Source organism: Gopherus flavomarginatus, chromosome 9, assembly GCF_025201925.1.
Source record: "Gopherus flavomarginatus isolate rGopFla2 chromosome 9, rGopFla2.mat.asm, whole genome shotgun sequence".
NCBI lineage: Eukaryota > Metazoa > Chordata > Testudines > Testudinidae > Gopherus > Gopherus flavomarginatus.
Window position 1 is genome coordinate 37,124,905 of NC_066625.1, and position 13,846 is coordinate 37,138,750.

Sequence of the window (13,846 nt, forward strand, 5' to 3'; positions counted from 1 at the left end):
GCTTGTGTTCTCATTCCAGTCTTTAATCCTCAACATGCAGTTTGGCCTTGTGGTAGTCTCTGCTTAAAAAAGGATCCAGGCCTGGCATAACAGCAGGGGCAGCAGGTCAGAACAGACAGGATGAGGAGGTACCAGGAAGATAGAAATACCTATGGATGTGTTAGCAGAGCTATATGTGGTCCTAGCACTGAAATAGCAGAGGATGCACTGAGGGTTGGGGGGACTGGAAGAACAGGAGGGTGGGGTTAGGAGTGAAAAGCGCTGGCAGATCCTGGAAAAGGAGGCAGTACTGCAGGTCAGGCTAGAGGCACCTTGACAGATGTAGGTGCATGTCTGGGACTGTCATAATGTTGGACATGCTGCTGCATGGTGCATTGGCAGAGCTATGTGGAGCTGAGAACTGGGATCGCCAGGTGAAGATGAAGCTGCATTGGCTGGTTGCATACATAGATCTTGCACGTGACTTGTCTCTGCTATTCCAGTTTCAGTGTTGCTATTTATTCGCTTCCATGAGCAATAAATTAACTCCATCTAAAAGGGGGCTTAGGGATGGGGAGGAAAGCTGGGGTCTGCTGTTGTCATTTGAAGACTAAGACTAACAGAGAGAAAGCAACCTATTCTCTCCCCTGCCCCGCCCCAAGTAAACCAAACCGCTTGCATTAGTTTTGCTTCTGACTTGGCATCATGGGGGGCAGGGGGCAGAGTGTAGCACTTTGCCTAGGAGTCAGTCCTCTGAGAGTGATTAAAAGAGGACACAGGAGCAGCACCAGCCAGGACATGAGGCAGTTAGTGGAAGTTTTCTGTTTAAAGTTTAATGGGTTTGCTGCTTTTCTTTCTGAGCGACACCCGATATGGACATTGATACAGCTGTCTCCCTGGCTCATTACTGGCCTCAGGGTTGTAATGAGGGGCTCGGGTAACCCTGCAGTGAAATTCAACACTGCTGAAGCTGGAGTTGATGTGGGCATGGAAATGATGGGAAAGAATGTGAGGACTGGAAGGGGGTTGCCGAGCTCCTACAGACAGTGAGGTAGAGAGAGCAGAGCAGTGCTCAGCACCTGTGATAATTGTGTAACTTTTGTTGTTTCACCCCAGTGGTTTTCAGAGTCTTTTGTTGCAGCAGGGGGCTTGGTAACTTTTCTTCTCCTCTAGCCAAGAGGAAGAGCTGCTCCTTCTGGTGATAGACCTGATCTTGCTTCTGTTCTTCCATGGATAAGCATCTTTTCTTGGGAACTGCTTTTATAACCTCATTTCCTTGGGGCGATCCACAGTCACTCTTGGCTTGGAAGCATTCCTGAGAGATCCCAGCAGAGGATTTTTTCCCTCCCAGTTGTGTGTGCACATCTCTGCTGCATTACGTGTGTCCCTGTGTTTGGATGGGCAGTAAAATGTGATTTCTCTTTCATCTCCTGGGATGACAATTCTGAGTTTATCTATGGGTTGTTGCTTTTTCATATGGTGATAGAAGCGGAAGCCTGCAGTGAATTTTTATGGATGCCTGTTAAGATCCCAGTGCTGTGAACCACAAGCAATAAACTTAAGTCTCTGGGTTGTGCTGTTTTAGAGGTAGGAACCGGCTGAAACCAGCTGCTGTGGGCACCAGCATAAACAGCGCAAGGTTTCTTAGCAGTAACTGTAAAGACATGTTTAGAGGGAGACTCTTCTGCTGTGGGGTAAGAAATGGAATCTCTTTTCTCTGCCGACTTCTTTGTCCTTTAAGCCATACAAGTTTCCCCACCTCTAGCTTTGTGCGCACATCAGAGTGTGAGTGAAGGAGAGGTGATTATGAAGAGACTGATACGGAAATATTGGAGGCTTTTCCTGTATCAGAGGCACCTTTTGCTTTTCCAGATCAGATCAGTTTACCCTGAACAAAGTATAGTGCCTTCTGCATTAGCAGCGAGAGTAATAAATGCAGTGGGACTGTGATACTGGCCAGACGTGGGCATGGAATATTAAGCAAACTCCTTTAAGAGTCTCTGGGATAGAGATTCCTCTGTGCCCTTGGGTCTTGCTGTTCCTGGCTTATGACAAGCGGGTAGCGCTCCGGAGCTCTTGACTATGAAAACATTGAAGTACCTCACAACAGGGTGGCCTGAGTTTCTGATGTGACAGACGCCAGTGCCCTTGACCATCTGTTCCTTCCTGCCTTCTCACTGATAGTTCTGGCTCTGTAGCATAGCAGGTGGTGGCAAATGCCAGAGGCAGAACACGGTCCAGATGGGACATGGTCTAAGGCCTCATGGCACATCCTGGGTGCATTCATTCTTTTTATTACTCCTTCTGGAACCTGCTGTTGGTTTTTTTTTTTTTTCTGTTGAAAGATTTTTCCCCTTTCAAATTAGCTCAGATTGCTTGTTCTGAAAACAAAAGCAAGTTATTTTCATACCATGAGCAGCTTTGCTCCTTTTTCTGTAGGGCTTCCTCTAGAGCAGTGGGTTTTTGTATGCCTTTTTCTTAAGAAGACTGGCAAGAAAGACTTAAAAATAAATCCTGCTTAGGCACCTGTATGAGCAGGCTAATTTTCAAAACTCCGATTGAAACGTGCATCTGATTTAGAGATTCAGATTTAGTGCTTAGGGCACCGACGCAGACTGGGATCTGGGATCAATCCCCTGCTCTGCCACAGCCTTGCTGTCTGACCTTGGAGAAGTCACTTAGCCTTTCTGTGCCTCCGTTCCCACATCTATACAGTGGGGATAATAGCGCTGCCCTGTCTCATAGAGGAGTTGTGAGGATAAATACATTAAAACTGTGAAGCGCATTGAGATCTCCTGCTGAGAAGTGCTATAGAAAAGCTAGCATTATCAGATACAGGACATCTACTTGTAAAACTCTTGCCCCACTCCCCCGCCCAATTGTTCTAATGGGAAGGGCACCTCCTTCTTTTGTGCCAAGGTCAAGAAATGCTCCATAACACTAGACAGAATGGAAAGAACTCTTACCTGGCGTACACATCTCTGGTGAGACATAATGGGTGCCAGTGGCACCAATTGTCAGTTCCATTCTCTCCTCTCACCCCTGCATTCTGTTTTAAGGTTCGATCCTGCCCATTGGAGTCAATGGGATTTTTTTCTTTGATTTCAAAGGAAGCAGGATCAGGCCCTTAAAGCTGAGTGTCAAGCCAACATAGCTGATTCGCATTGTCCATCCAGGAGTATATTGGGATTTTGCCAGTTATTTTTTCTCATTATTTCCTTTCTGAACTGCTTAATATCCAAAAAGCATATTGCTATGGGCTGTGATCTCAATGGATATAACTGGTATAGTAGGGACATCCTGCCTGGGGGAGTGCTTGAATGAGGAACTTCAGAGGAAATCCCAGCTGCAGGAAATGGTGGTGGTGATTTATTAGGTAGGTTCTGCATCAGTCCAGAACCAGTGCCCCAGTGTGGTTCTAGGGGGCACTCGCAGCTGACAATGCCATCTTTCAAATTAAAGTGAAGGTCCTGACAACTGGTGATAGACTGTGATGTCCTTAACTATTTTGCCAAAAAAAGCTACATCTCGTGTTAAGCTCAAATTGCAATCAAGGTTCAGCAGTTACTTCCATCTACCTACAATCGCCCCGCAAACTACATGGTATTGTCCTCACTTTCTATTCCAAATTGTTGTGTTGTGTTGCTGTGTGAAGTTAACAGCTCCTGTGTCCTACCTCAGCAGGGGCTGCATTTCAGGGGTAGGTAGAGTGATTTCATGTCTGTAAGGTCTGTGATCTGCTCCATCTGTTTTGAGGAACAATAAAACATCAGATGATAGGAGATGGTTTTAATTTTTCTGTGATTGCACACCTGGGACTTCTTAGTAAAGTCTCCCATCAAAACTTGATTGAGTTTTCAGTATTGCTACTGCTATCCAGTTTTTAATGTTTAATTACAGACTTTCATTCTTTTTGTATTAAAAATCAGCCTGAAATGCTTCTGCCACATGATGTAGTTGCTCCCATTTCTATCTCTGGGAAGCATCTGTGATCCTGGTGTGGTAACTCAGGTTTAGGCTCTACTAGGGTTGCTTAAGAATGTGCTATCCAGTAGAGAAGGGACTGGGGAGGTACAGTAGGTATAGAGGGAACACTTAGTGTCCCAGGGACCTATAGTACATACTCCTGGTACTAAGTACTGGGTCTAAACAGTTTTAAGCCACTGTATACAACAGTAACCATGGTCATCTTAAGTGTTTAATGCATTCCAGCCACATCAATTAATAGATTCCAAGGCCAGAAGGGGCTATTGTCATCCTTTAGTCTGACCTCTTGCATAGCACAGGACTCTGCTGTGGACATCAGGGTTTCTACAAGGAAAATAAAATGGGAAGCTCATTACTGAGAATGAACAAGTGTCTTGGGCTTCATAGTGCTGTCTCCAAAGTGGCAGGAATGTGCATGGGATGGTATCTGTGTTGCTAAATAATCTTTGAATTGCAGTGTGGCCTGGTGGATAAAGCACCGGACTTGATCCTGGAGATTTGGCTTCTGTTCCTGGTTCTACCACTGGCCTGCTGGGTGACATTGGATACGTCCCTTCCCTGTGCCATGCCTCAGTTTCCCCATCTGTAAAGTGGGGATAATGATAGTCACCTCCTTTATAAAATGCTTTGAGCTGTTCAGTGAAAAATCAGGTGATATTATCTATTAAAGTCAAGGCAACTTCACCATCACCAGGATAAATCAACCCCCCTCCCGCACCTGTTCAGAAGAAGTGTGCTTTCCCCCGGGATCAATAAGGTTTCTTTCTGCCCCCACCTCCTTGAGGTGATTGCAAAGTACCACCTGTGGAGTGCGCTGAGGTGAAGGCTCAGTTGCTAGATTCTTGCACCCAGAGGCTACGATTCTCTGTCATGGAGCCAGCTAGCAGAACATGCAGTTAGTTCCACTGCTGTCAAATGAGGGACCACTTGTACAGATTATTTTAATTTGCATAATTTGAATTTTAAATGAATTCCTTTTCTTGTGATTGTCAGGATGGGTTCTTCTTTTAAATAAGCCCTTCCCTTTAACTCCTTAAAGGCTTGTGTGATGTTAGTGAAGTGTCGGCCTTAGGGGGTGAGTGAGGAACCTTTGATTGCTTTGGCTTTCAGACTTGTACAGACCTCCTTTAGTTGCTCCCCCTTTTCCAAAGATGTGAATCAGTTGAGGCAAACAAACAAAAAGAACATGGCTCTGACCAAGGAGCTGGAAGTCCTGCTCCCCACCAGCTCCCTGGCTGCGTAGGGGATACTCCATTAGGGTCCTGTTTGCTGGCTGATTGTCACAATTGCATCGTGCAGGCTTCTAAGCCATGGTGCATGTTGTATTGATTTACTAGGTGATGGGCAAGGGGCTGGCTTTCATTTCCTGCCCAGTGGGCTCCACTTTCGCTCACAGGTGCTTTTCCCTGCTCTCACTTTATTTGGAAGGAAAAGGCCTTTGAGGCTTATCTGTGCCTACAGTCCTGAGGAGGAGGAGAATTGGATCTTGCTGGGGCTGTGCTTTGAAGAGCATGGTGATCCCTCCTCCTGCTTCTCTTGTCTTTGTGTTTATTGAGGGAAATTGTCATTTTTTTGAGTTTGGTGCTGGCGTGAAGTGCGGACGGCTCCCATCAGGCATGGCTACCAAACACAGTGGCCTTGGCTGAGGAAGCAGAGAAAATTGCAGAGTGTTGTCAGAGAAAGCCAGGGGTTGTATTTCCCATGCCTTCCCCAGCAGCGGCAGATCCTTGCGGGAAGCTCAAGAGTGAATTGCTGTATAGCTTGGTAGTTCCCTGTTAGCGGATACCCCCATCACAAGACAGTCTCTCTTGTTGGTATCCTCAACAGAGAGGCCAAAAACTGAACGAGGCGTGGAAGCCCAACACCCCTCAGTCCTCGAGGCGACCACCCAGTTTAAGGTGAGTCACAGTGGCAGGGCAATGGGTAGGAAGTTTGCATTGCAGCAGCTTGTGCTGTATTTGTAAGGCATCCTTAGAGGATTTCCAAGTCCTTTGTCAGTGCTGTAAACGACTCGACCTCTAGGCCAGTCAGTCTGGCACTTCTTGTCTGCACTGAATTCAGTGTTTTTTTTAAAAATTGAAACAAAGAGAAGCACCGAGTACTTCTCTGGCTTCTAGGAAAAGAGTGGGATAGTGTGTGTGTATGTAGTGGTAGCCCAGGGCAAATGCGCACTCACTTCATTGCCATCCCAGAATCCCAGGTCGAAATCAAAATACCCCGGATTTCCTCCCTCACATGATTAATTATGGTAGGACCACAATTCCCAGGGATTTTCTGTTCGTGCTGTCGTGTCTGCAGACAAGTGAACTTCACTTTGCTAAGGCCCTTACTATTGGGGTTGACAAGAGCAGCTCAAGGCTAGCTGAGTTCTCTGTTTTGGAATGTATGTATTTGAGTTCTCTGGTTGGATGCTCAAGTGGTTTGAACCGGGACTTCCTAACATGCCCAGTGCCTCTTCCTTGTTTCCTTGCCCCTCTTCTGAATGGGCACGTCTAAACTGGGAAAATAGGCTGTGTTTAAAAGCATCCTAGCTAACATGCTTGAACTATCATGTTTTTCAATACAACCTATTTCCTAGTCTAGACAGGGTCAACATCATATCCCCACATTCGATTCTTTCCTCAGGTATAGGCTTTAAAGAGGGGAAATTGCTCTACTGTATAGTAAGCAGGGCTGTGGGTGTGTTTTTCAGCAATGTCTTTTGGTTTTCGTTATTCACCCGCTCTCCTAGCCTTGAGACAGAAGCAGTTGCTGACCCTAGGCTCCTCAGAAAGCCACAAACTCCTCTGCTTGTTTTGCTGGGAATGTGATTTGTATCTAATGCTGGAAGAGCTGTACAGCATGTTTAGCTGATGCCTCCTTTCACAGTATGCCCTTAACAGCACATTCTGATGTGGCACCTCATTAAGTTGGTTTGCTGTAGGTCTACAGCATATATCCCCTATTCCTATAGTAGTATTTTGGTGGTCTTGCTATAGCTATGTAACAAGAGAGCCACTTCCAGCTCACATTGGAAATACAGAAAGTAGCGTTGATGGTAATGCTTTCACTGCAAAGAGTTTACCAAGAAAAGATAAAGACAAAGTGCTGTTAGCTGCTCTCTCCCACCAGGTGCAAAGTACACAACAGGTGTGCAGCGATCCTGAGTGTCAACACATAGATAATCCTTCATTATCTTCCTAAACTGCTGGTGAGCTGGCTCGCTTGATGGCAGGTGTGTGCATGCATGGTGTGAACTTCATAAACCCTTAGACTGACATGCTTCAATGCCTTTGAGATTTCCATGTTTAACTGGCTTATGGGTTAAAGAAAACAGCTTTGTCCCAGCAAGTGTGTTGGATACGGGGGTAACCTGGTGGCAACTGTTTGCCACCATCTGCAGCACAAAGTGTGCCCCATGCAGTGTCTGGACAGAATGAGATAGCTGAATGAATCAAAGGCACAGGGAGACTGGCTTTCAAACAGGTGAGATATGAGGAGCTGTGGCCAAACTGGCTTCGTGCTTAGTGATTTACTTTTTTAAAATCAGTATTTGTTATTAATATTATTTTGTATTATGTATGGCAGTAGTAGCACTTACCTGCCCCAACCAGGGCTTGGGGCCCTCTTGTGCTGAGCAGCATAGCACCGAGGAGAACAAAGACACGTTCTGCCTTAAAGAGCTTACAATCTAGGATCCCTGACAAGACACAGGAGTTGGATAAACAGACCAATGGGGCTGAGGTCAATAGGGAAGAGGGAAACTTGCTGCGTGATAGACTTTTGTTTCAAGGAAAGTGCTGAAGGGAGGCAGGGTCATTGTATTCCATGTAAGCTTAAGTAGCTTTCCCGTTCCTACAGAGTCCAGAGCAATCTAAAAGTCCCTCAACTATTGATGGACTTCAGAACAGTATTATGGAAATGAAATAAGCAGAGTTCCACATAGAAACATTGCAACCTTACAGTAACAGTGAGTCATGTGATACAAGGAGATTCCATCTTGGAGTTTTGGTAACTAAGCAGCAGTCTCATGGCCTGTACCCTCAACTGGGAACCCCAGTGTAGAATTGTAACTTGTTTTACTGCACCCATCTCTGCAGTGGCTGTGTGTTACATGGATACATCAATATTATTTCTAGTACAATACATGGATACTGAACAGGGGGTTTATAAGTTACAAGCTCTGAAAATAGTGTATACAGTGGGGTATTAGGAAGGTATGCTGTATTGTGTACAGTGAGGTATTGAAAGGTATGGCATATTATTGCACTTTGACAGCTGGGGTATAATTAATCTGTTGTAATTCCACTGTCTCCAGTTTACACCAGCTGTAAAATTGATCTACTAGATTTAATTCTTTTTCTGTACTGCTGCAAAAATATCTTATGCTTACATTGTTCCAGAAATCCTCAGCAAACATACAGTTAGTTATTGCTTGTTCCCTTTATTTTTGTGTAACAAAAACTAAAACGAAAAGGGAAATTTAAGGCTTAAGCCATAAAGCGAGCAGGTCAAATGTATAACTGAAGTGACTGAGCAACACAATAGGTGTCCTGTTGGAACTGAGCACATGCTGTCCTAACCTTCGCAAAGCACATTTTGAATGTCTCTCTTGAGAAGGTAAAATACAAAGTTATATTTAAAATATATATACCGGGTGTCATTTAATTACACCAAATGGTACTCTGGCAAATAGTCAGCAACTGAGCAATCTATCACTCATTGATGAGTGTTATGAAAAAACAATGCAAAAAACCCTAACAAATAATCCTCATAATAAATAAAATGACACTTTAGCCAAATAGCAGCTTATTCATAGGAGTGCAACAGGCAGCAGAACAAGCCTTGGTAACAGACACTGAGTGGGAGAGATCACTGAATCACTCCGTTTAGCAAATTAGCAAGTAAGTGAACCAACACAATAATCATAATAAACAAGCATGAGTAGCGCCAGACAAAATGTACTTTATTAATTTATTTTACAAGTGTCTTTTTAATTATAATAATAGTTCCTAATGTAGTAGTAAGTGTTTTGTTGTGTGCGTAGTAAAAGCAGTGAGATAAGAGCATGCAGCAGTGAGATGTCTGCTAAAAGCGGGGAGAAATCTTTTTTTTTTTTTATGGTAGTGAGTGAAGTGTGGATTAGCGAGATTGTACTGTAGTTACCAAAAGCTGGGCTGCTAAGGAGAACCTGGTATCTGGTGGAGAGATGCAATAGATCTGCTCTGCTCCCAAAGGCAAACAAAGTAGCAGGTTAGTGGTGATAGAGGAGGTAAACCTGGTCTAAGATGATCACACCATTATCCGTCTCTGGTATTACAGACCTAAAGGGACGGCTCTCTGCTTATGCAGCACAGAGTGAACTTGAAACAGCCAAAGGAATCTCCCCAGTGCAAAGCTGGCAGTGATAGTTCTGCTGCCTTCTGCATCTGTCATCTACTGTGCTGGAACCTACTGTGTGGCATAAGGGAAGGCAAAGGCTTCTCTGAGGCAGGGAGGAGACAGAACATGTGAGGGAAGGGGAGGAGGCAGAGCTAGGCTCTGATATATCCAGTTCTCAGCTGACTTATGGTCCGTGGGGGATCTTTCCACTTGGGCATGGTGGAGAATTAAGCCTGAATCTCTGAAATAGACCAGATAATGAATCACTGAAACAAGCATCTTGACGTGGTATCCCCATTTATATACCTGTTGTTACATGAAAAGGGTGTCTTACATTTTTAGCCCATGGCTGGTCTTTTCAAATAAGTAATAAAGATGTAAAAGTGGAGTAGCTGTCTCATTGGTTTGATGGGGATATAGCAGCTCAAGGGCATACAATTCTCATTCAATTTAGCAGGGTTCAAAACCAGACAAATAGCAAATCAATGACACGTTTTTGTGCACCATCTGAGCAAAACCGTGCTAATTTGCTTCCAAGTCCTCATTCTATTGTTCAATTTTCTAGGCATTCTCCCTGGATGAACTCTGCCTAGCAGTATACTTGGCTGCCTGCTTTCACGCTGTAAGGGTATGCCTCTTGGCAGCTATCTTCCGTTGCATTTCTCTAAATCACCACGTGCAAGTAGAATGACTGTATCGCTGAGAAGCAGTAGGAATTTTTCTGGGAAATGTAAACTTGTTGGAGGGCTAGGTTGCTCCTATTGTTCAGAGCTTTCACCCCAATAGCAACGCTTGCATTCCGTGCTGTTTAATGGTCTGCTTGCATCTTTGCCACTAAAATCAGGAAAACTCCTTGACACTGCCTATGAAATTAATATACATCTTGTGCGCTAATATAAATCATTTGTTATCTTAGAGTCTGTGAATGTGAACAACGGTTAAGACTGACTTGAGCCAAGTATGAAGTGGCAAGTAATTTACAGCTCTTCTTCCTCCTCCCCTCTACCCCCCCCCCCCCAGTTTGCTAGTACAGCTGGCTCATAGAAGATTAGGGTTGGAAGAGACCTCAGGAGGACATCTAGTCCAACCGCCTACTCAAAGCAGGACCAACCCCAACTAAATCATCCCAACCAGGGCTTAGTCAAGCCTGACCTTAAAAACGTCTAAGTATGGAGACTCTACCACCTCCCTAGGTAACTCATTCCAGTGCTTCACCACCCTCCTAGTGAAATAGTTTTTCCTAATATCCAACCAAGACCTCCCCCACTGCAACTTTAGACCATTGTTTCTTGTTCTGTCATCTGTCACCATCGAGAATGCCCTAGCTCCATCCTCTTTGGAACCCTCCTTCAGGTAGTTGAGAGGCTGATATGAAATCCTCCCTCACTCTTCTGCACACTAAATAAGCCCAGTTCCCTCAGCCTCTCCTCATAAGTCATGTGCCCCAGCCCCCTAATCATTTTCATTGCCCTGTGCTGGACTCTCAAATTTGTCCACATTTGCCTCTCTCTTTCTGTAGTAGAGGGCCCAAAACTGGACACAATACTCCAGATGTGGCCTCACCAGTATTGAATAGAGGGGAATAATCACTATCTGTTGGCAATGCTCCTACTAATGCAGCCCAATATGCCATTAGTCTTCTTGGCAACAAGGGCACACTGTTGACTCATATCCAGGTTCTCATCCACTGTAATCCCTAGGTCCATTTCTGCGGAACTGCCGCTTAGCCAGTCGGTCCCCAGCCTGTAGCAGTGCATGAGATTCTTCCGTCCTAAGTGCAGGACTCTGCACTTGTCCTTGTTGAACCTCATCAGATTTCTTTTAGCCCAATCCTCCAATTTGTCTAGGTCTCTCTGGACCCTATCACTACCCTCCAGCATATTTACCTCTCCCTCCAGCTTAGTATCATCTGCAAACTTGCTAAGGGTGCAATTGATTGCATCATTCAGATCATTAATGAAGATATTGAACAAAACCGGCCACAAGACCGACCCCTGGGCTCTCCGGTTGATACTGGCTGTCAACTAGACATGGAGCCTTTGATCACTACCCGTTGAGCCCGACGATCTAGTCAGCTTTCTATCCACCTTATAGTTCATTCATCCAATCCATACTTCTTTAAATTGCTGGCAAGAATACTGTGGGAGACCGTATCAAAAGCTTTGCTAAAGTCAAGATATATCACATCCACTGCTTTTCCCACATCCACAGAGCCAGTTATCTCATTATAGAAGGCAATCAGGTTGGTCAGGCATGGCTTGCCCTTGGTGAATCCATGTTGACTGTTCCTGATCACCGGTTCTGCCCTGCCTCACTCCCTGCTGTTCCAGTTGGGAGCCCCTGTGTAGCTTTGGTGATCCTGACCTGCATACCACTTGCTGTCTCACACCTGCTGTTGGGCCAGTGCATTCTCTCCATAGTCCCTCAGCTGTTGATATGCAGGATTAAAATTTGTTTGGCTCCTGTGTGTGTTTTGAGGTCACACATTGCGCAATAGATAATGGCTCAGTCCCAGGGCTGCCATCAGGCGTGGACAAGCATATATGTCGACCCAAAACTGACCTGACCGAGGGACGTGAGGAGTAGAGATTAATTCTTCTCCCACGTGCTCTAGCCAGAGAGCTAGTAGCAGCTCTGGACCAGTCTGCAGTAGCTCTTTATAGCCAGCCCCGCATTAATGAGTTGCTCCTGGCTCACTGAACAGCTGGTGGGTAGAGGGTGAGAAGTAGGCCATGCACCAGGGCTGTTTCTAGCACTAGCCGTCTTGACCCTGGTGCGGAGAGTAGAGAAGAGTTGACCTTCTGGCTGAATGGAGCCGTGTGTAGGGGAGAAGGACCCAGACAGAACAAATGGAGGTGATGAAAAGAAACAATACCTAGACAGGGCAGGAGGGGAGAAGAGAGGCCACCAAGGGCAGACAGGGGAGACTTGGAAAGGACAGAAGGGAGGGAAAAAAGATAGGTGGTGGGAAAAACGGATGCTAAGAAAGACAGTAAAAAAGGGACAAAGGAGACAGTGAGGTGGTGGTTGTGTGGCAAGTTTGATACAGTCTAATTTGTATGGTAAGTTTATTCAGTGTCTCTGATGCTGTGTAAATAGAGATAGTAGATGAGATTCTAGTTGCTGGCATTGGGAGGTGTAACATACCCAACCTCTTTGCCAACTTGGTCTCCATGCTCTGGACGCTCTGCCAGAACAGGGGCATAGGCAACTGTTTTTAACTCCAGCCCCCGCCCTCCAATCAAATAATCAGTAACAGCCAGGGCTGGCTCCAGGGGTTTTGCTGCCCCAAGCAGGCCCCCCGCCCCCCCAAAAAAATGCCGCAATCACGATCTACTGCAATTCCATGGGAGGTCCTTCGCTCTGAGCGGGAGTGAGGGACCCTCCGCCGAATTACCGCCGAATACCTGAAAGTGCCGCCCCTCTCCGGAGTTGCTGCCCCAAGCACCTGCTTGATAAGCTGGTGCCTGGAGCTGGCCCTGGTAACAGCAGTTGAATATGGCTTTTAATGAGTAGCTTTGGGCCATGACTATGTTTGTCCACAGTTAATAAAGTGAGATAAATGAGCTTCTGTTCTGCTCGCACTGTTTCCTTTATTAATGGTGATCAGCACATTTTTGGGGGCTCCCTCCCCACAAGCCTGTAGTTGTCTATGCCCATGCAGAAGATAACACCTCTCCCCTACAGGAGCCCTGATGATGGAGGCTGCGTCAAGGAGACAGGGAATTGTCTTCTTCCAGTCAAGTGCCACCCACGTGTTGGCCTCATCACCAAGCAAAAACTCTGGCTACCTTGCAAAGCTGTGAGCTCCTCCCATTGTGTTGTGGTTTGCACTGCCAGGGCCCCAGTCCCTGGAGTTACACCGACAAAGGCAGGCATATTCTGTGCTAATCCTAGCTTGGGGTATTTACCCAGTCTCCAAATCCCTTTGCACTGGGCTCAGTCTCTGGGGTGATGGATCCTGGCACATTGGGATGTTTTGTTACATTTTAAATGTATCCAGAGTGGGGGGAAAATAAAGCACTTTCCGCTATTATAACTAATGTTTTTATTGAAGTCATATCTACATATCTTATATAGATAAGGCTAGTAATACCTATTCTAGGATACATTCAGCTTGCAGATTCATTCATTCATGATTCATTTAGAGTCGTAGGCTTCTGGCTTTTCTTTTGTCATAATAACGCAGCTCTGGATTTGTCAAACAAAACTGGAATAAAAACTCAGAATATCAAATACAGCCAGATTCTAAGAAGTGAAACAACATGACAGACATAACCACCTCATAGTGCTCAGTATTTGTATTATGCATTGTGAAACAACTCTACAACTGAAGGTGATTTTGCTACTCTACTACGCTGATGTTATAACTTTCACAAGTTCTGTTCAAAATATTGAACTAAAATTCTCCTTACTTTAGTTTAAATAGCGTGTCTGTCTGTTTCTCTCTTAATTATGGGTACACCTCTACCCCAATATAACACTGTCCTCGGGAGCCAAAAAATCTTACCGCGTTATA

The 13,846-nt window shown here is 45.3% G+C and overlaps 1 protein-coding gene across 10 annotated transcripts in view; it reads left to right on the forward strand.

Annotated features, from left to right (window-relative positions):
* Nucleotides 1-13,846, forward strand: part of LOC127058304 (ankyrin repeat and fibronectin type-III domain-containing protein 1-like) — a 698,608-nt gene that overhangs the window by 220,960 nt on the left and 463,802 nt on the right. The gene's annotated exons all lie outside the window — the stretch shown is intronic.